General features: G+C 38.9%; 1 pseudogene; it reads left to right on the forward strand.

Annotated features, from left to right (window-relative positions):
• Nucleotides 1-16,646: 16,646 nt before the first annotated feature.
• Nucleotides 16,647-17,216, forward strand: LOC138146022 (large ribosomal subunit protein uL11 pseudogene; annotated as a pseudogene).
• Nucleotides 17,217-21,436: the final 4,220 nt, after the last annotated feature.

A 21,436-nucleotide genomic window follows, 5' to 3' on the forward strand; every position in this document is an offset into this window, starting at 1 on the left:
CATAGCTACTAAGTGCTGAAACTCAGATGTGAACTCAGATCTTCCTGACTTCAGGATCAGTGCTCTATCCACCAAGTCATCTAGCTGCCCTACCAACTTGTTTTTCCACTCAAGATTAAGGTAAATGTATTTCAAGCTAACCAGATCACACCCCTTGAGTTACCATAAGGATTCCATGGTTGATCATTCATAGCTATTCAATTGTTCTCTTCTATGCCCCTGATTAGCTGTACTTTCCCTTTTCTGCTTCTGCTTTTGTCACTTTGTATTATTTCAAAAACATTTTTCAGGATTTCTTTACATTCCTCCTACTTGCCAATCTCAGTTGCATTTAAGCATTCCATTATGTTACTGTACCATAATTTATTTTGCCATTTCCCTATTGCTGCCTCCAATTTTTTTTTCTGTTTACAAATGCTACTTGGAAATTTTTGAAAAGAGAATTCTTTTTTTTAGAATGGTACTCTTGGAATTTATTCAGACCTCATTTTCAAAAATAAAATAAACTGCATTACTAAAATTGATAAGTTGTCATACTTGACACATTTCATTCCAAAGAAATTTTGTCTTTTTCTGGAATCAAAATCACTTTTCAAAGATGCAAATTTGCCAGCACTGAATATATTCCAAGACATTTGTCCTAAGATTTGAAAGTATTACCAAAAAGGAATCAAGCAAGTGCTATACCTCTGTAATCAGTGTCGAGCTCCTCAAGGTAAATACTTTGTAAGGGATGGTGCTTGCCTGGATGTAAGAATACTTGTATGTGTGTTTATTTTTTAAGCCTTATTGAAGGCATACTTTGTATTGTCTATGATGCAATGAGAAGGATGCAGGCTCTATCATTTGAGAAAATTTATATACTCTCTCTGGTGCTTATTCTCTGGGTGACTTTAGGCAAGGTTCCTAATCACTCTGTACCTCAGTTTCCTCATATGGAATATGAAGGGGCTTCATTGCTTGATTTCTAAGGAACCCTCTGTCTCTATGATCATCTATAATTCTATGATCTGTATTGATATTCTTAGTAACCCTTCTTCCTTTAACTGAACTTGTTTGTTCATTTAATGGAGGATTGTCTTCACAGAATCCATACCATTTGAATGATATGAAAAGTCACATTCAGGCTGAACAAGTTGTGGTATATGAATGTAATGGAATACTATTGTGCTATAAGAAATGATAAATAGGTGGTTTTCAGAAAAAAAATCACCTTGAAAAACTTACATGAATTGATGCAGAGTGAAGTGATCAGAACCAGGGGAACATTATACATAGCAACAGCCACAGCAGTGCAATGACTGATTTTGATAGACTTAACCCTTCTCAGCAATGCAAGGACCTAAAACATTTCCAAAGCACTCATGATGGTAAATGCCATCCACATCCAGAGAAAGAACTATGAAGTCTGAATACAAAGCTAAGCAGACTATTTTCTTTTTCATTTTTTTTCTTTCTTTCTCATGGTTTCTCCCATTTGTCATAACTTTTCTATACAACATGACTAATGTGGAATTATGACTGTTTAATAGGAATGTATATGAAAAGCCTATATCAGATTGCCTATCATCTTGGGGAGGGAGGAGGGGAAGGAGGGAGGGAAATTTAAAACTTATGTAAACAAATATTGAAAACTAAAATTAAATAAAATCACTTGAAATAAGTCTTTCCATTCTTTCAAGTGTAAGGCAAAATAAACTATATTGATGCTTATTACTGACCAGCAGTTGGCCAAGGAAACTTATAGGGTATAAATTCCTGTTACTATTTGTGCCACCCTCAAGGCCTTTTGAGACAATTGTAGCAGCTTTGATGGAGAATACTCATGCTCCAATGTAGGTCAGGTTCAGCTCTGACTTCCTTTTTCCATTTTCCTCTCTACATTTGCCATAAAGCAAGGATAGTGCCAACAGAAGCTGGTCTTGTTTTGTAGTGATAAAGAACACTTGTTCTCTTCTCTATTAAATACTTCTAAACTTGGAATCGAAAACATAGAGCAGACCTCATTTGCCTGCCAGCCATCCTGCTCCACTAGCAGAAAGGTTTCCTTTTCTCAATGGATTCGAGCTAACTTTGCAGGCACGTGCACTCATGATCTGGAACTATTCTTGCCTCCACCTGCCTCTTTAAATTGAATCCCAAATGAATCATATGGATACTTTTGAAATAAGTAGGCACTTCCTTAAATAAAATAGGAAATGTTAATAATAGTAGCTAGCATTTGTATAGCACTTAAAGTTTTATACATGTTATCTCATCTGGTCCTTACAATCCCACAAGGTTATGCCCCTTTTTCTGATGAGCAAAATGAGATTGAGAGAAATTAAGTGAGTTGCTTACAGTTAGTAAGGGAAGCTAGGTGGTGCAATAAATAGAGAGCCAAGACTGAAGTCAGGAAGATTCATTTTCTTGACCTCAAATCTGACATCAGACATTTACTAGCTGTGTGATCTTGGGAAAACCATACAACCTTGTTTGTCTCAGTTTCCTCATCTCTAAAATGAGATGGAGAAGAAAATGGCAAATCCCTTGAGTATCTTTGCTAAGAAAATCCCAAATGGGATCATGAAAAGTCAGACGTGACTGAAATGGGTAAACTATAATAACAACAGAACTAGTAAATGATTGAGGCAGGATTTGCACTCAGGTCTTCTTGACTCTATGTCAAATACTCTACCCATTGCACAACTTGTATGCCTGTTTAGTTCATGACCGTTTACCATATCTACATTTTTAAAGGTGTTTATAGGATCAGAGAGTTCTACCTGTATTAGAGATGCTTCAATCCATTCCCCTCAGTTGATGAATAGGTAAACTAGGGTCCAGAGAGGAAACATGACATGTCTTAGGTCACAGACAGAGAAAGTAACACAGCCAGAATTTGAATCATGGGTCTTGTAATTCCAGATTTCACATGCTTGCGAGAATACTATATTGTCTTTTATGGACTTAAGGGAATGTCTTCGCTTCCTAAGTGCTTCAGACTTCCCATCCAGGGTATGCCAGTACCAAAGAGAGGAGCCTTTAGGCAAAGATGACTGTTCATATGAGAGGAATAGAAATATTCCATAATGAGAAATTTCAGGAAGACTCCTCTACTTCCCTAAAATATCTGCCACAATATTTAAATCTCACCATTATAAAATGATGCTCCGAACATAGGTCTGACTATGTCATTTCCTTGCTCAAAAAGTACCAGGTACACACTGTTGCCTCTAACATAAAATACATGCTGGGATAAAAAATAATGCTGGGTACTTTATTGGCAGAAGTGCCTACTATATGAGGCCAAAGGGGAAGATATTCCTATCAGGAAGATGAAGGAGGTGACATATTGAAGTTAGACTTTAAAGAATGGCTAGAAATTCAGTAGCTAAAGGAAGGAAAAGGGGCATAGAATGTGTGATATTAAAAAAGTGTAAGAAACATGGTTTCTGGGCAATTAATCATTTTATGAATAATGCTAGTGTATTATTAATAAGAGGGTCAGTGACTCTCTCAAATGCCAAAGACTCCTCATGGAACCCACTCACCACTTATACTCCCTTGGAAGAGTGGGTGTTCCTGAGAGCAGCAGTCAGGATCTTTGATTGGTTAACAAGTAATGAGGGAGAATGGATATTATAATGAAAGGTGGAGCTATTCTAATGAATGGTTGGGGGATGTGACGGATCACAGTCACTTCCAAATCACCTCTAAGCCTTAGGCAATTTAATCAAACCATTTACCCCCACCCAGACCTGAGTGGAGCACATGGACTTCCCCACCTGGGTGGGGAGGGGGGAGGTCTGAGCAAGATTGTTAAGAAAGTACCAATGTCATTGTCAGCAATGTCCTTCAGAGACTGAACAGCCAACAGGATTCTGAGAAAATCTTGGTCATAAATAAGTAATTGATTATTAATATGAGAAAGAAATAACCATTTCTCCTGCACACAGTCAGTAGTTTGAATAGTATCACAAAGTCAAGAAAACTCTAAAGAATAAGTAAAAATTCATCAGGTGAAGGAGAGGAAACCATAATAGGCATAGGTGGAGGGACAAGGAACAGCACAATGGTAAGAAAACTCAGGGAATTCCTGGGAGAAAATGTTTAATACCCAGAACACAAAGAACTCATGGTCAGAAGCTACTTGAGAGGTGACCTAGTTCAAGCCCTTCATTTTGCAGATGAGGAAACTGAGACTCAAGGAGGAGGAGTGACCTATCTGAGCTCACAAAGTGAACAAATGGTAGAACCAAGAATCTGACCCAGGTCCTCTAACTTGAATCACATTCAGCACATTTTTCCACTTTCTCAAACTGCTTCCCAAACCAAGGACAGCAATTTGAGTAGAATCTGCTAAAATACTGAACAGGACTTCAGAGACAGCCAGTGATTCCTGTTCCTTCCTCTAGTTTTAAAAACTACCATACTTTTCCATTGGATGAATAGTTTAAATATCACTTCTGGTAATTGGTGGAAGAGATGCAGCTTAATGCAGTATGACTAAATTGAAAAGTGTGGCACTGATGAATTTTTATCAGAACACAAGTCCCAGAGGATAGAGAAGACATTAAGGTAAACAGAGGACCAGAGCAGGTTTGTTCTTGGAGACATGAATCAAACTTGATTGAATCAATTGCACAGTCTTATTGCATAGTCTTTTTGAATCAATTTCCCCAGATCTCTCATTTTTCCACCCCTTCTGCCAAGGCACAAAGTTGTTCCCACTCACAAAGTTCATGTCCTCAAGATGTCTCACCTGAATTACCACAATAGTCTGATAATATATCCCCCCTGAATTTTGAGGCTCTCTTCTCTCTAATCCATCTTCCACAGCTATAAAAACACAAGTCCAATCATATTATTTCCCTGCTCAAGAATCTTCAGTAATTCTCCATTGCTTCTCAGATCAAATACAGACTCTGGTTTGACATTTAAAACCCTTCCCAAACCAATTTCCTTTTATCTTTCCACATTGATTGTACATTACTTTCCCTTATACTCTTACATTCCAGCTGAACTTGTGGTACCATATATGATATATTCCATGTCTAGTGTCCATAACTTTGCTTGAGCTGTCCCTGTGCACATCCTCCTGTCTCCTCATCTCTATTTCATAGAGAACATAATTTTCTTCAAAGTTCAGCTCCTCTGTCACCTCCTCTAGGAATCCTATCCTCATTCCTCTAGTTGTTAATGTTCTTTCCCACAGTTAGATGTTGTTGTGATAGAGTATGGGCCCTGAAGTCAGAAAGACTGATTTTCATGAGTTCAAATCCAGTCTTAGTCACTTACTGGCTATGTGACCATGAGCAAGTAAGTCATTTAAGCCTATTTGTCTCAGTTTCCTCACCTGTAAAGTGAGTTGGAGAAGAAAAGGGCAAACTACTCCAGTATCTTTGCCAAGGAAACCCCAAATGGAGTCACAAAGAATCAGATGTGACTGAAAAATGATTGAACAACTGTATAGATGGCTTGTATTTCCTTTCCTTGCTAAAAATTATTGTTTCTCAATATACCATATGCTTTCCACATGCTTCTTTATTATGTATCCACAAGTAGCTTGGAGAGGAGAGATGAAAATGTATTCAGTAAGTATTTGTGGAATGAATGAAGATGGCAGCAACCATAAGTGCTATATGAATTCAAAGGTGGGATAAATTGTGAGAGCAGCAGAGGTTGGCATAGTCAAGGGATCAACTTAAGGGAAACCATCAGTAGATCAGTAGGAAAACAGCAGAGTCCTTGGTTGAGCATTTACTCTTTCAGTCTGCTGGGAGAAAATTAGGAGAATTGCAGCCTCTTGATGAGACTATTTAATTTGCTTCCTGGGAATGCTTCGAATTTAATTGTGATGCCTTAATCAACACCCTGACACTTTGACTGTTCTGCTGTCCAACTCTGTTTTTCCACACCCTGAGCAAGAGACTATGTTTGCCTTTCTCACAAGTTTTGGTAATGTGACAAAAGAGTTCACTTCCAGCTGTGGGGGTCTTTTTACTCTTGGTCTCCTAGATAAAGAAGTGACATATAGATCCTGTATGGAATACAAATAGTAAACATATTTGAGAATCATGAAACTTGCTTTACTTTAATCATCCCCAGACTCCAAACTATAGAACATAAGGTTTTCATGCCTACCCAGCATTATCCCTTGGGCTCCTTTTCTCTGTTCCTCTCTTGTTTTTGTTTTTGTTTTATTTTCAAAACCATTCTCATGGGTGTATTTCACCTGTGATTTCATTGATGTAGGGAACTCCTTTAGAGGAATCTCCTCCTATCAATGAAAACCTCCAGTAAGAAGAAATGTCAAGGGCCATCTAGCCCAATCCCCTCATTGAGGACAAGGACCATTTTTGTTGCATTTCTAGAACTTAGTACATCTGGGTCATAGTATGTGCTATCAATACATTTTGACTTATAAAGACATGAGGAAACTGAGGCTCAGGGAAGTCATAAAAGTCACAAAATGAATAAGTATGAAAGGTGGGATTTTAACCTCTATTCTCTGATGCTAAAGTATAAAGTCAATCATGAGCAGCTCTCCTGAGGATTGCTGTTGTGAATAGCTTTAAAGTTCTGATCACATAGTTTAGTGAACTCTTTATTTACTCAGAAATAAACTAAAGCAAAACATTCACAGAAACCAAAGTACATCATTCACAGCAACATAATATAATAGCTTATTACTAAAGTGACCACATATCCTTAAAATATATCATTGAGTAAGTTCCAGTCTGAATCAATCAATATAAAGTACCCATCTAAAGTCTTCTTTCATCTTGATTGGAAACTGGTTTCCAATCATCCTTAACTCAATCTTCCTCAAGGAGAAATCATTCTTAAAGAGTACAAAGTACAAAGGTCTCCCACGCCTAGGTCACATTGTCTTAATCTCTCAGTCAGACATTATTCTTTCATCTTGAATGGAGACTGACTTCCAATCATCCTTAACTTAAGCATCCTTAAGGAGCCATCACCCTTAAGGGGTACAAAGTACAAAGCACAAAGGTTTCCCACCTAAAGGTCATATAGTCTAATCTTCTCAGTCAGCACTAAGTACCCAAATAGAGGTCCTTTCATCTTGATTCTGAGGCTGACTCCCAAACTCCATGGTTCCTCTTCCATCCTCCCAGCTGTTGCCTGAATTCATCCAACTGTCAGCTGGATTCACAGGAAGGTAGCTCTCAGCTTCTGGTCCAGCTCCGCACATCAAGTTCAGCAGTTACAACAGTACTCACACACATTGCTGGCACTATCATCAATTCACTTTCTGCCTATGAAATCAGCACAGACAGAACAGACAGACTGAGTGCTGACACCACAGGCATCTTTCCTCCCAGTTCTGCTTGGTTCTAGTTTGCGTTCCTGCTTTGATATGGTTCTTCTCCTTACTGTTCCACCCTTCCTGCTGCATTAGCAAGTTCTTCCCACCATGAGCTTCACAGGTTCTGTTTCTAACAAAGACTTGATATAATCACAGAAGAGGCTCAAAGACACTTGAATAGCTGAAACAAGGAGTTAAGTACCATTTCGCTGGCCATTAAATAGAGCCAATATCATTTTCACTTTACCAGCCCAACTACATAGAAGTAGGACTTTTTTAGTCTTTAAGCAAGAGCTTTAAACATTTGGGGGGGGGTGGGTTATAGACCCAACCAGCAGTCTAGTGAAGCCTATTCTGGCCTTGTCAGAATAAAGATTTTTAATTCAAAATGCAGGGGATTACGAAGGAAAGTAAATGTTTTATGAAAAGTTACTCAAAAATTCTAAAAGTTCATAAATTCAAGGTTATGAACCCCTGTCTTAGAGAATTGACCATGGAGCACAATTAAGTGGTTTGCTAGAGTTGAATAGTATTAGTGAAATATTGTAATTGAATTGGCAAACGCTTATGAATTGCTTGCTATTTTCTACAAGGCACAGTGCTGGGTATTTGTGTTATAAAGACAAAATGAAAAAAGAAATCCCCTTCCCTCAGAAAATTTACTCACTGAAGTATTCGTAAAGCTTTTATTCTGATACATAAATGAATGACCATTCAATGATAGAGAATCACACCCCCAACAACTAGTATGACTGAGGACAAATTTCTTCATACCTCCTTCCCAGTAAAAGTTCAAAATTGGAAGATAAAGATTTCATCGATGTTCTAACATTACTGGGTTATAGGGATGTAGCAAAATCATTTGACTCACAGCAAGCTTGAATCAAACACTGGTGAAATCACAGATCCACTAAAGGGGAAAAAACTGAATCACAGTATTTATAGCTGGAAAAGACCTTGAAGGTCATGAAGTCCAAACCTCTGATTTTGTAGAAGAAAAAAAAAAACTCAGTTCATAAGAGAAATCACTTAGTCCAGACCACATAGCTAACAAGGGACAGAGGAAGGATTTGAACCCAGGTTTTGACTCTGGGCAAGTCACTTAAATTTTGCCTCAGTTTTCTCATCTGTAAAATGATCTGGAGAAGGAAATGGCAAACCACTCCAGTATCTTTGCCAAGAAAAACTCAAACTGGATCACAAAGAGTCAGATGTGACTGAAAATGACCGAACAATAATAACAGTGTTCAATTTCACATTCAGTCTTTTTTGGACATCCCATATTCCTTGTCAAATATCCAGGTGATTTGCATGAGGATTTTTACTATGCAGTTTGTCCCAGAAGTCTTAACTTTCAATGGCACTAAGAATTTTGGAGCATTCTGTATAGGCAATGATTGAATTTTTTTTCTTCATCACATATTTGCTTGAATAGATGCTTTAAAAAAAAAGGTAACTGTTCACTGAGATATTAAAACTACCAGAGAAAAACTCAGGCACTGGACAATTTTTTTTTAAATCTGATTCTTCATTTGTATCACAGGAAAAAGCTGGGAGAATAATAACGAGAATTCAAGAAAGTCTCATTTTTTTGGCAGCAGTGATCAGCTAGATGATGCAGTGGATAAAGTGTTTGATGGAGTCAGGAAAGTTCCTATCTCAGTCAATTACTGTGAGACCCTGGACAAGGCACTAAAGCTCCCTCAGCCTCAATTGTTTCTTCTATAAAATGGGGATAATAATAGCATGCACCTCACAGGGTTGTTGTGAAAAATCAAGTAAGATAACATGTGCAAAAGACTTGGAAAACTTTAAACCATCATACAAATAAAAGCTGTTATTATTATTGCAAAATTGTTAGAGTCTGTGTAGGTCCAATAATATTTCATGTATTTGTATAGCAAGAGCATTTGACTTAGAGTCAGGAAGATTGGGTTCAAATAGGGGCAGGTGACACAGTGAATATAGCATGGGTCCTGAAGTCAGAAGGACTTGAGTTAAAATCTGGCCTCCCACACTTGACCCTAACTAGCTCTGTGACCTTGGGCAAGCCACTTAAGCCTAATTGCCTTCCCTTACCCCTTCCAAATAAAAAATAGGGTTCAAATCCTGCCTGTTACACTTACTAGCTTTATGGTCCTGCATAAGTCATTTAACTTCTTACAGCTTTACTTTCCTTATCTGTAAAATGAAGATAATGATACAGTAGCTACCATGTTTCCCCGATAATAAGACACTGTCTTATTAATTTTTTTGGACAGAAAAACAGCAGAGGGCTTATTTTCAGGGGAGGGCTTATTTTAATGAACATTGACAGCAATTTTAATAAACAGGTAAATGTGAACAAAAAAATGTACCTTTATTCAATAAGCAAATCACTGGGGAAGAACAGGATGACACGCTCACTGCTACAGCTCTGATTGGATGCAGCTTGGAGCGCGGCGTGCATTTCACCCGGGGGGGGTACGGTGCATACAGAGGGTACCGTATTGTAGCGTGTAGCACAGGGGATCACCTTCACTACAGTAGCAATCTCAATAGGGCTTATTTTTGGGGGAGGGCTTATTTTAGAGGAATCTTACACAGTAAGGGGAGGGCTTATTTTCGGGTTAGGTCTTATTATCGGGGAAACACGGTATGTCATTGGATTTTGAGGAGCAGTGAGATAATGTATGTAAGGTATTTTGCAGACTTTGAAAGCACTTTAAAATGATAGGTGTTATTGTAGGGGATCTGTCAGTGTGTCCACACTCTTTCAATATCAGCCTCCCTCTCCCTCCCCTCACTAACGTGGAGTAATTATAGAGAGAAGTTACATAATACTCTGCTGTGCAGAATTTTCTTCAAAGTGAAGGGTGGAAGAATGAGAGTTGCCAGGAGAATCTTTCCAGGTGCCTTGCCTTGTGCCCTGCCTATTCCAGCAAATACGCTAGAGGAGTCCTATCCATCTATCCCAGCTGATGTGTATACTTCAAGGTGAGTTGGCAGGGGCTGGACTGTGGTTCCTGAAGCTCTTAGGGCAGTAGACCAGAAGTCTATGTTGCATTGGTCTGTATGTGCAACTGACTGATACTTTCTTCTTGCAAACTAAGAAGCTTGTGATCAGATACTGAGCCAGATGGGACAAGACAGGAAGTTTATAATAAGAGAAGGACAGTGATATAATGGCAAGACAATTGGCTTTGGAGCAAGAGGAATGGGGTTCAAATCCTACCTTTGATAATTACTATTGGTGCGACAGGAAAGTCACTTAATCATATTGAGTCGTATTTTAGTTATCTGAAAAATAAAGCAGTTGGTCTAGATGAAATCCAAGGTTTCTTTCAGCTTGAATTCCTACCATAGAGGTAGGAACATATGTGTCATTCAAATAGAATTTCCTGCTTGGGTTGGAGCACAAATGCCTCTTGCTAATGTTTTAATATTAGCATGTCCATTTTAATTAGAAGCAAAGTCATATAAATGATAGAGGACTATAGACTTGAGAAAATGGAAAATATTTGCAAAATAATTTTAATAAACTGTTTTATCCACAAGGACTACAAAAATAGCACACATTAACATCCCATTCCATGTGGTTTTAACAGAGAAGGAAGAAAAGGCACTAAAAAGGCTGAATGTGGGAAAAGCAGCTGGATCTGGTGAATTGCACATAGAGAAGAGATCCATGATGGAGGTAATACATTTGTGATAGCATTGAGTGAACAAAATACAAAGTATCTGAAGGAGATCCCAAAGGTGTGGGAAAAACAACTTGGACATTTTTAACATTGAAAGTATCCACAAGTTATAGGAATGTAATTTTTTAAGATCTTCCCTGCCCCTAGGTTAAGTGCACCTGGAGCCTGTGGTGGGAGGCTTGTTTTTCAGGAATGCCCACACCGTGGTGCTTTGTGATTGGGTAGTGGGTCAAGACGGTTGTTACATTCTCTGACCCAGAAGAAGGCTATATAATCTCTGATGTGAGATTTTGTTTTGGGGCTTAATTTGAGAAGTGTTGTGTGATTTGACCAGATGAGATTCTGGGCAGCTGTTGAGAGCCCCCTGGCTTTGAAAACCCAGATGTTAATGCCTTCCTCTCTGGTAACTGACTAGGTATTGATGTAATGATCAAGATAGTTAGAGGCCTGTCTGCTTGATATGTTTTTCTGTTTTCTTGTAACTTCTGCTTTGTAACTTCTGTCTATATACTCTGAAGATCAGGGTGCTGACTTTTTCCCCTGAGCAAGTGTATCAGCAATGCCATATTCACAATGCCTATGGAGATTACAAACATTCTGATATAATTATCTATCACAAAATACATCATACTTGCCATATGGGGGAATAAGATGGAAAATTTATTAAGATACCAAAAGACTGAGTCCCCAAACCAGAAAGTGAAAGCCATCAGAGTAGTTATGACATTGGCACAGGTAGATAAAGTAGAAAGCACCCACATTTTCAAGCCTTTAAAACAGAACAGGCTACCTCAGGCAAAGGTCCTCCTCTCCCCACCCACCCAGCGTCCCAGAAGCGCGCTCCCAGCAGCTCCTTCCCCTGGCAGTCCTCAGCAGGAGTCCTTAGCAGAAATTCTGGCTAACTCAAAAAGGGCTTCGCGCTGCCACTGCCTCCGCTGCTGCTGCCACCGTCGCCACCACCGCCAGCCACCACAGGAACTCTAGTTTGGCTTCCGCTTCCTCTTGCTCCACCCCTTCCTGCTACGTCAACAAGTCCAGTGGGGCATGGAAGATCTTTAAATCCCATAACCCTTACAGCAAGATAAATGATATATTTGATTGTTTAAAGCAAGATTGTTAACTCATTTTGAGTTGCTTTCCTTTAGAAAAGCAGATTTGAGAACCTGTATTGGCTTGCTACTACACCACATTTCAGTAACCATACCTCTATATGCCTAATTCTGTCATCTATATAAAGTAATTCGGAAGGTCATTTATGTTAGATTGTACTCTTGAGAAGTGTTACTAGTGAAAAAATAGACTTTCATAAATTATATTCAACACATAACCATGACTTTGCTATTTCATAATTAATAGAAAAATGTAAGAAATATTTACTCCTACTGTTTATTATTTGTTCATTACAAAGGACATCTGATGATAAACATCAGGAGTGTAAAACAAGGCTTTATACTTGCCAAGGGTATTCACCAATGTGATTCACAAGGTCCAGTCTGGGTTGCAGGTCAAAGAGAAATTCTCAGAGCATGGTGAGATTCTCCAGAAGTTTTTATTTGCAGATAAAATTATGATATTGTGTCAAGCCTCAGAACATGAGACTCAGTAATCACTCAAAGGATTTTGTCTTATCTTTTCATACAGGAAACAATTAAATAAAGAATGTTACCCAGATTTCAACATGTATTTGAATGAAGTCTTTCCCATGGAGCTTGTCTAACAGTCTATACATCATGGACAGAAGGTATGGATAAGCAAATGCTAGGCATGAGGAGGAAAAGAAGAGTCACTTGAACTGCTTTTGGTAATTTTTTTTTAAGCAATAGAGGTTAAGTAACTTGCTCAAGGTTCCACGGCCAGGTGTTTCTGGGTGGGTGCTAAGTGTCTGAGCCCAGATTCGATCCCAGGTCATCCTGACCATGGGGCCGGTGCTCTTACTCACTGCGCCACCTGGCTGCCCCTAAGCATTTGGGGTTAAGTAACTTACTCAAGGTTACACGGTCAGGTGTTTCTGGGTGGGTGCTAAGTGTCTGAGCCCGGATTCGATCCCAGGTCATCCCGACTCTGGGGCTGGTGCTATTACTTGCTGTGCTATCTGGCTGCCCCACTTTTGGTAAATTTAAAATTCTTTTACTGACTCCAAACTTCTCATGGAAGGGAAAGTTCATCTTTTCAATTAAAAAATATACCAATATTATAACATAGCCATAAGTAGAATGCACCATCTTCCAAAGAACAAATGATAACTATCACACAATAAGGCAATGGAGAAACATGTGACAGATGTGTTCAGGATGCCACACATAACTAATGAGTACCTCAAGAGAAAAGGAGTAAAGGCTATCATTAAAAAATTTTGTGTCAGAAAGAGAAGGGTTGTTCTTTACCACTACTCTGTGGTAAGAGTAAGGGAAGACATATGGACAGTTAAGGTGTTCCACTGAAATGATGGGAGAGAATGAGTAAGAAATCCGTAACATTATGAGTACCCCTGTGTCAATGGGAGATATGTTTGAGAGAGCATGGACAAAGGTCTTACAGATGGACAGGAATAGATATTTCAAGATCTACATCATTGCAGAGAATGCTCAAACCAATGAGATCCCAGATACATTTAAGTATTAGAAGAAGTTTGGGATAATATGTTGAATAAATACTATTAAAAATAGTGACCTTGGTAGAGATAATTCAGAGAGCCACAGTATAAAAGGAACAAATGGAAGAAATTATTGGGGGACAATTGAGCTGAGATATGTGATTGCCATGTGGCACAAACATACCCTTATGTGCCACTTACACAAGGTTTATTGGCACGTAGCTACCCTGTGATCTTGATGTAGAAGGACAGGCAGGTTGATTGATGCTGATGCCATTCTCAGGTTTTGCAGGATACGCATTCCACTTCTCTCTCATATTCAGTATTTTAAAAAATATTTTGCTATATAAGAATGAAATAGAAGCATAATAAGAGTTAACAAAGTGAACTTCCTCATCTGCCCTAAACTTCTACTCCCCCATGTCACCTGAAATCACCAATTTTGTACCATCTTCTTATAGTCTTTTCTCTAGCATTTATCAGTGAAGGTGTTAGCTGTTAACTGAAGTCTAAGCTAATAGTACTTTACATTTTTTTTAAAGCAATTGGGGTTAAGTAACTTGCTCAAGGTTACACGGCCAGTTATTATTTCTGGGTGTGGTGCTGCGTATCTGAGCCCGGATTTGATCCAGGTCATCCCGACACTGGAGCCGGTGCTCTTACTCGCTGAGCCACCTGGCCGCCCCAGTACTTTACATTTAATAGGAGTAACAGTGGATTAGCAGGTGGTTGAGCTGATATTTTGAAACAGGACCTTTGGCAAGATGCCTTATACAGTCAAACCATGGAATGAGGCATCTATCCTGTCTACCTACTTACATGGAAGACAAGCCCAAACCCAAAGACATTGCCATATAGGTATGGATGCATTTGTTAGAAATTTTATGTTTGTATAAAATCAAAGTAAAATGCAGTACAGAACTTTCAACTAGTCTTAGAATTTTGGTTTGGGCATGAGATATCATTTAATTTGAAGTTCACCCATAATGACAACATTGCACAGAGCTAAGCACCCCCCCCCCCCAAGAGAAGAATAGTTAAAAAGCAAAGAGACAGTACAATTTATTTCTCATGATGCTTGGGAAACTGAGCAGGACATCGGAAAATAGCATGTCAGGATGTTGATTAAGGCACAGTAATTAAATTCAGAGATACTAGAAAGGATGTTAAAATAAGCTGAGAGAGCTACTGAGTGGAGATTCTCTTATTAATAGCTGTCAGTAGCCTTTCCTGATTTATTTGCAATGTTTATCTAATTTCAATGATTAGACAGTTATTGTAATTCTTGCTGATAAAATAAGAGAGGGTGAGGATTGAAAACATTTACGGAAGACAGGCAAGTAAATCACATCTCAGCATCTATTACCCAAGGAGGATAAATATAGCTCTGGTCAACCACAGATTACAACAGGATTGAAATAACATTTTTAAGGTTCTAACTAACAAATGGTAAGGGATAAAAGCAAAGGGCGGGGGGGGGGGGGGGGATACTGTTAAAGGTAGACCTTAAGGTTAGGAATCCTGTTCCATTTGTTTTTATATAGAAGAAATAATTTAGGTTTAGGAAATTATAGAATCTTAGAATTAAAATTACCTCATAGACCATCTAGACCAATCCCTACCTGAAATACCAAACCCCTTCTTAGCATCCCTTTCAAGTGGTCATGTATCCACTTCTTGAAATGAGGGAGAGGCCATTGCATTTCAGGATTACTCTTAATGGTTGGAAACAGGTTCCTACCATTGAGCCTAAATTCACCTGCAAAAACTCCAGCCATTGCCCCCAGTTTTCCTTGCTGGAACAAAGCAGAGAAAATCGAATCTGTTTTTCCACATAATATTTTTTCAGGTGTTTGAGGACCCTCATCTTCTCCAGACTAAACTCCCAGTTACTTTGACCAATACTCATATGACATATGCTTAAGACCCTCCAGTATTCTTACTGTTTGCCATATGAAAAAGGTCAAGGTCTCCCACTGCATCTGGGATCATTTCCAGTGGTGCTGATATATATATATATATCTTGCCATTGGACCAAGATGGCACTCAAGGAAAAGTGAGGCTGATGACTTAAATCCAATTTGCTTGAAGCCATGATATCACCTTCCTGATGTAATGGTCCTCTTTGAGAATGAAAGACCAGTAACAACATATGACATGTGCTTGAGACCCGTCACTATTGGTACTGTCTACCAAATGAAAATGCTATACTCAGTGGTAATGGTAAAATGTGACTCCCTTCCCTCAAAGAATTTAAATTCTCTTGGGGGACACAGCATTTGCACAAAACCCCCTATTAGAAAATAAGCTCCTTGAGGACAGGGGTTGTGTTCCTTTCTAATTGGATTTGCATTCACAGCCCATTACACTTCAGGCACAGTGCTTGAAACATGAATGTTTATTGACTGACTAAGACCCAAGTACATATTCTACCTGTAAACTTTACTAGTTTTGTGATCCTTGCCAAATTATTTATCTCTTATGTGCCTTTGCTTTTTGTCTTTCTAGGACAGCTAGGTGGTACAGGAAATAGAGCTCCAGTCCTAGAGTTGGGAAGGCCTGAGTTCAAATCTGACTTCAGACACTTATTAGCTGTATGACTCTGGGCAAGACACTTAACCCTGTTTGCCTCCATTTCTTCACCTTTAAAAGATCTAGAGAATGAAATGTCAAACCACTCCCATGTCTTTACCAAAAAAACCAAAATCAGGTCATGAAGAGATGAACACTACTGAAATGAATGAAAAACAAAAAAAAAGTCTTCAAGGAAAGACTGAATTAGCAAATGTCAAGGATTTAATGAAGGGAATTTCTACTTAATTCCTGATTTTGTGATATACACCTATATTTTCAGCTACCAATTTCCTGAATATGTACCTTATTTTCCCAAGTAGATTGTAAGATTTGGAAGTCTTATACCTTGATTGTGAAAAAAAAAATATAGGTGTAAGATATGTGTGTATACTTTTGGCTTCCAGCTCGTGGTGGCGAAGGTGCAACTTCTTTCAGTCGTCCTGAATCCGGGTACATCCGACACCAGCAGCCACTTCTCAGTGTCCAGGCCAAGTCTCCACCTTCATCGCTGCCATGCCACTCAAGTTTGACCCAAATGAAATTAAAGTCGTGTTTTTAAGGTGCACTGGTGGTGATGTTGGTGCCACATCAGCTCTGGCCCCCAAAATTGGTCCCTTGGGTTTGTCTCCCAAAAAGGTTGGTGATGACATTGCTAAGGCAACCAGTGACTGGAAAGGACTAAGGATCACAGTGAAGCTTATCATTCAGAACAGACAGGCTCAGATTGAGGTTGTGCCTTCTGCCTCATCCTTGATCATTAAAGCCCTAAAGGAACCTCCTTGGGACAGAAAGAAGCAGAAAAATATTAAACACAATGGAAACATCAGTCTTGATGAGATTGTCAGCATTGCTCGACAGATGAGGCACCGGTCCTTGGCAAGAGATCTCTCTGGAACCACTAAAGAGATACTAGGGACAGCCCAGTCTGTGGGCTGCAACATTGATGGCCGACATCCTCATGATGTCATTGATGACATCAATAGTGGTGCTGTTGAATGCCCAGCAAGTTAAAAGCTACAAAGGAGACTGTTGCAATAAATTTAATATTTGACAACAACAGAGGCTCTTCCGTTTTTGAGTCTGGAAAATTTGTGTCAGAAGCTACCATTCATTCTGGGAAATAACACATTAACTTAATTTTTTTAGCCCTCTTGCTCTGCAATAACTTTCAGCTACTTTGGAGGAGGGAAGGTAGTGTAAAACTCGGGGCAGTTAATGGCAGTAATACTGGGATTTGGGAATCAAGAAATTGAAAAGAGAAGTTCTAAAGGAATGACCTTTTGATATGAGAGTTTTTTTAATAGTATGGATTTATTCTAGGGTAATAATTGTACATGGTCAAAAATTACATAAAATTTTGTGTTTAGAGTGAAAAAAAGATATGTGTGTATACACATAGAGAGAAACATACACATACACATGTGTATATATATGTATTAACATGTGCTTATACATATACATGCATGTATATTGTGTATATATGTGTGGAGAAAGGGGAGAAAGACAAAGAAGAAAAAGAGGGAGATGGAGAGAAAGGAGGAGAAAGCTGGGAGAGAGATGTTAAAATTAGGTTAGGCACAGGATGGTGCTGGCAATTGATTTAGGAGGTAATGCATGTCAGAGAAGATATGAACTGACATATGGTGTCAGGATCAGTTGAAATGAGCAAGGTAAGGTTCAAGGCAAGGATAAGCAGTGGATCAGGTATAAAGAAAGTAGAGCCTGATCTGCTGTTAGAGAGAGTTTCAGAGAGAAGCAATGTAGAACACCAGATAACTCCCTGGGAGAAAATTGCTCTGAACTGTCAATGTCAGGGGAAAAAATAAAATACCTAGAAGTTGAGTCAAGAGAGCTCTGGGTTTAAGTGCCAGCACTGACACTTCTGATCTATTTGACTTGAAAAATATGGCTTTAAAAAAACACAAATATCTCAGAGTCTTAATTTCTCCATCTACAAAGTGGGGCTAATAATATTTGTATACGTTATCACATAAGGCTGTTGTCAGGGAAGTATTTTGTAAATTTTGAGTTGCTGCAGTGAGTTATTATTCTAATGTAAAAATTATGCAAACCCTGCACATTTCAAAACAAAGCCCCCATAAAGTTTGGCTGCTTCTTATCTAGGCTGATGGGAAAACATATCTCAAAGTCTTGAATGATATTCATGCTTCAACCACTCGAGAGTTGATGGAATTTTCTGTCTTGTAGCTTCTCTGCTTTGGCGAATCATCTTGCTGCGGAGAAGGAATGAATTTCTGCTGTTTGGATGCTCAGAAAGGTCTTTCTGCTGGGGTAGATAGGGGACATAAACAGATAAGGGAAAATGTGCTGATGCCAAATTTATTTGGATGCTAAGGCTGTGTTGATAAACCTTCTCTTCTGCAAGGCCCCTCCAGGTATATGAATAATATAGGAGGGGCCAGCTGTGTCCTCCTATGGAGGCCCTGTGCCTGAACCTCCCCTCAGAGTTAAACTGAACATTTTGCAGTGAGAATGTGTCCCAGGTGCCATAAAGGAATAAGTAAAATACCTGGAATCTGGTGCCATGTACAGCTCTTTTAGATGTAAATGCTTCTTTATTTACTTTTTGCTGTACATCTCTTAGGCAAAATAACTGTCTGTGTTCTTTAATGAGCATTTTTGTTCAAAAATCATTTAAACAAATGTCATGGTCTAGAGTAGTGATTTTCAAAATGGAAGCTATATCCCCATCATGGGGTTGCTTATGACTCTTAAGGGGTCACAGCATGACCCCAAAGTGTGTGTATGTGCACATGCACATGTGTGTGTGTGATCAAATGATTAGAAGATGGGAAGATAGGTCACATTCTCCAACAATACCTTTTTTGTATTACAACTACATCTACCCTTCACCAGTTATAGTCCAGAACTCTTTTCTTCACTGCTTTCTACTCCCAAGCTGTACCAGCACCCAATTTACCCCATTTGCCTTAAACAGTGACCCTTCAAAGAAGACAGAGTCAAACTAAAATCAAGGCACACACAATATTAGCTAGCAGTTGCCATTAGGAATACTCCTTCTTACAGCCTGCTCAAACTTCTTCCCTAAATAAAATTTAACTCATAGATATGTTTGATAAAAATGTTTAAAGACCAATTATATAAAGCAAAAAGGTGGAATGAAATCACAGTGATTAGCAAGATAATTTGAGAGAAATCATTAGCAAAACCTGATTACTAGGGTGGTTATGATCAACAAGAATTTTATCAAGGCTCTACTATGTACAGACTGCTACACAAACAATTATATTACAAAATCGTCTATACTAAGTCAATAAGCAAAGCATAAACAAGTTCCATGAGAGTTCTGAGACAATTAAAGACTTCATGGAGAAGGTGGTATACAGTTGGGCCTTACAGGACAGAGAGAAGATTTGGCAGGGCAGCAGCATGGTATAGTGAAGAGGGTTTGACTTAGGGTCACAAAGATCTTAAATCAAACATTGTCTCAGAAACCTACTAGCTATGCCAGCCTGGAAAGTCATTCAACCTCTTTCAGTTTCCTTGTTTGATAAAGGAGATAAAAATGGCATCACACTAATGCTGTTGCTGCAAGTATTAGATGAAATGATGTATGAAAATTACTATGCAAGTGTTATCTTTATATATACATATCTATACATTTATAGGTGCACACATATATATGTATATGTATGTTATATTTCTTTTTGTCAAAACATATTGCCTATTCTTTACATGTAAATGTTGATTGATTGGGTGATTCATGGCATAGTTGTCAGTATGAAGAAAGGTATGTAGGCAGAGAATCATAGGATATGTATGAGGGAATAAAGTGCAGTCCATTGTGTCTAGAGCTTAGAGTTCATGTATGGAATATAAAATAACATGAAGCTAGAAAATTAGTATTGTACCAGTTTATGTAGGGTATTTGGATGGATAGATGAATGGATGAAAAAATTCATTAAGCACTTACTATACTCTAGTTGGTGTACTAATTCTAACTCTTTGTAGTGCTTACCACAGTACCTGCACATAGTGCTTACTAAAAGCTTATTGAAGACTGACTGCTAAGCACAGGGGATATAAATAAAAAAAGATAGTCCACACCTCAAATGGTCTTTCATTCTAATGTGGGAGGCCACACACAAATTGTAATGGTAGTAAGTGAGGACATTATTGGTTCATACAGTTGTTAATTGACATACGCTTTCCAAAAGTACTGTCAGAATGGGGTAGACCATGGTTCATGCTTCCAGAAGAGAGTAGACTGATAAGAAAGTAGAGATGGCTGTAGAATCAGCAGTTAATTGAAGCAAGACTGGGCACTTTTGTAAAATAATATTCTGTGAGAAGCAGAATGCAAGGTGCCATGTTAATGGAATCTGAAGATCCTCCATGACCCTGTGTATTGGCAAGGAAGGAGGTACTTAGCACCTTGATTCAAGGTCACACCATGTTTAAGCTATGTCATTAACACAGAAGTAGTTAACACATTGGGAGGAAGTTGTTGATGAAACAGGAAGAGGCAGAACAGGGAGGAGCTAATACATGTATAAGGAAGAGAACAAGATGGACAGACAGATTTTTGTTGGGGTTCTGGAGGCGTTCTGGAGGCGGGGAAGTTGGTCCAAGGGGGAGAGAGAGACAGAGACAGAGAGAGGGACAGAGAGAGAGAGAGAGAGAGAGACAGAGAGAGAGAGAGAGAGAGAGAGAGAGAGACAGAGAGAGAGACAGAGAGAGACACAGAGAGAGAGAGAGAGACAGACAGACAGACAGACAGACAGAGAGACAGAGAGACAGAGAGAGACAGAGAGAAAGAGACAGAGAGACAGAAAGAGAGAGACAGAGACAGAGAGAGAAACAGAGACAGAGAGACAGAGACAGAGAGAGAGACAGGCAGAGAGAGAGAATTTCTCTCATTGAGCATCTGGAGGCTGGAGCTTTTGCTGAGACCTTTCTTCTGGTGAGACCTTTCCTCTGTGAATTTCTGCTGAGAATTTCCAAGAACCTGGCTGAGGAGCTACTGAGAGTGAGAGAGGAGGATCCCTGCTTGAGGGAGCTTGTTCTGTTGTGAAGGCTTGGGAATGTGGGTGTTTGCTGTATCGACCTGTATCAGCAATGCCATATTCACAATGCCTATGGAGATTACAAATATGCTGATATAATTATCCATCACAAAATACATCATGCTTGCCATATGGGAGAATAAGCTGGAAAATTTATTAAGATACCAAAAGACTGAGTCCCCAAACCAGAAAGTGAAAGCCATCAGAGTAGTTATGACATTGGCACAGG

The sequence above is a fragment of the Petaurus breviceps genome, unplaced genomic scaffold (assembly GCF_028583685.1).
Source record: "Petaurus breviceps papuanus isolate PSGF00001 unplaced genomic scaffold, PetGlider_PUasm1.0 139, whole genome shotgun sequence".
Taxonomy (NCBI): Eukaryota; Metazoa; Chordata; class Mammalia; order Diprotodontia; family Petauridae; genus Petaurus; species Petaurus breviceps.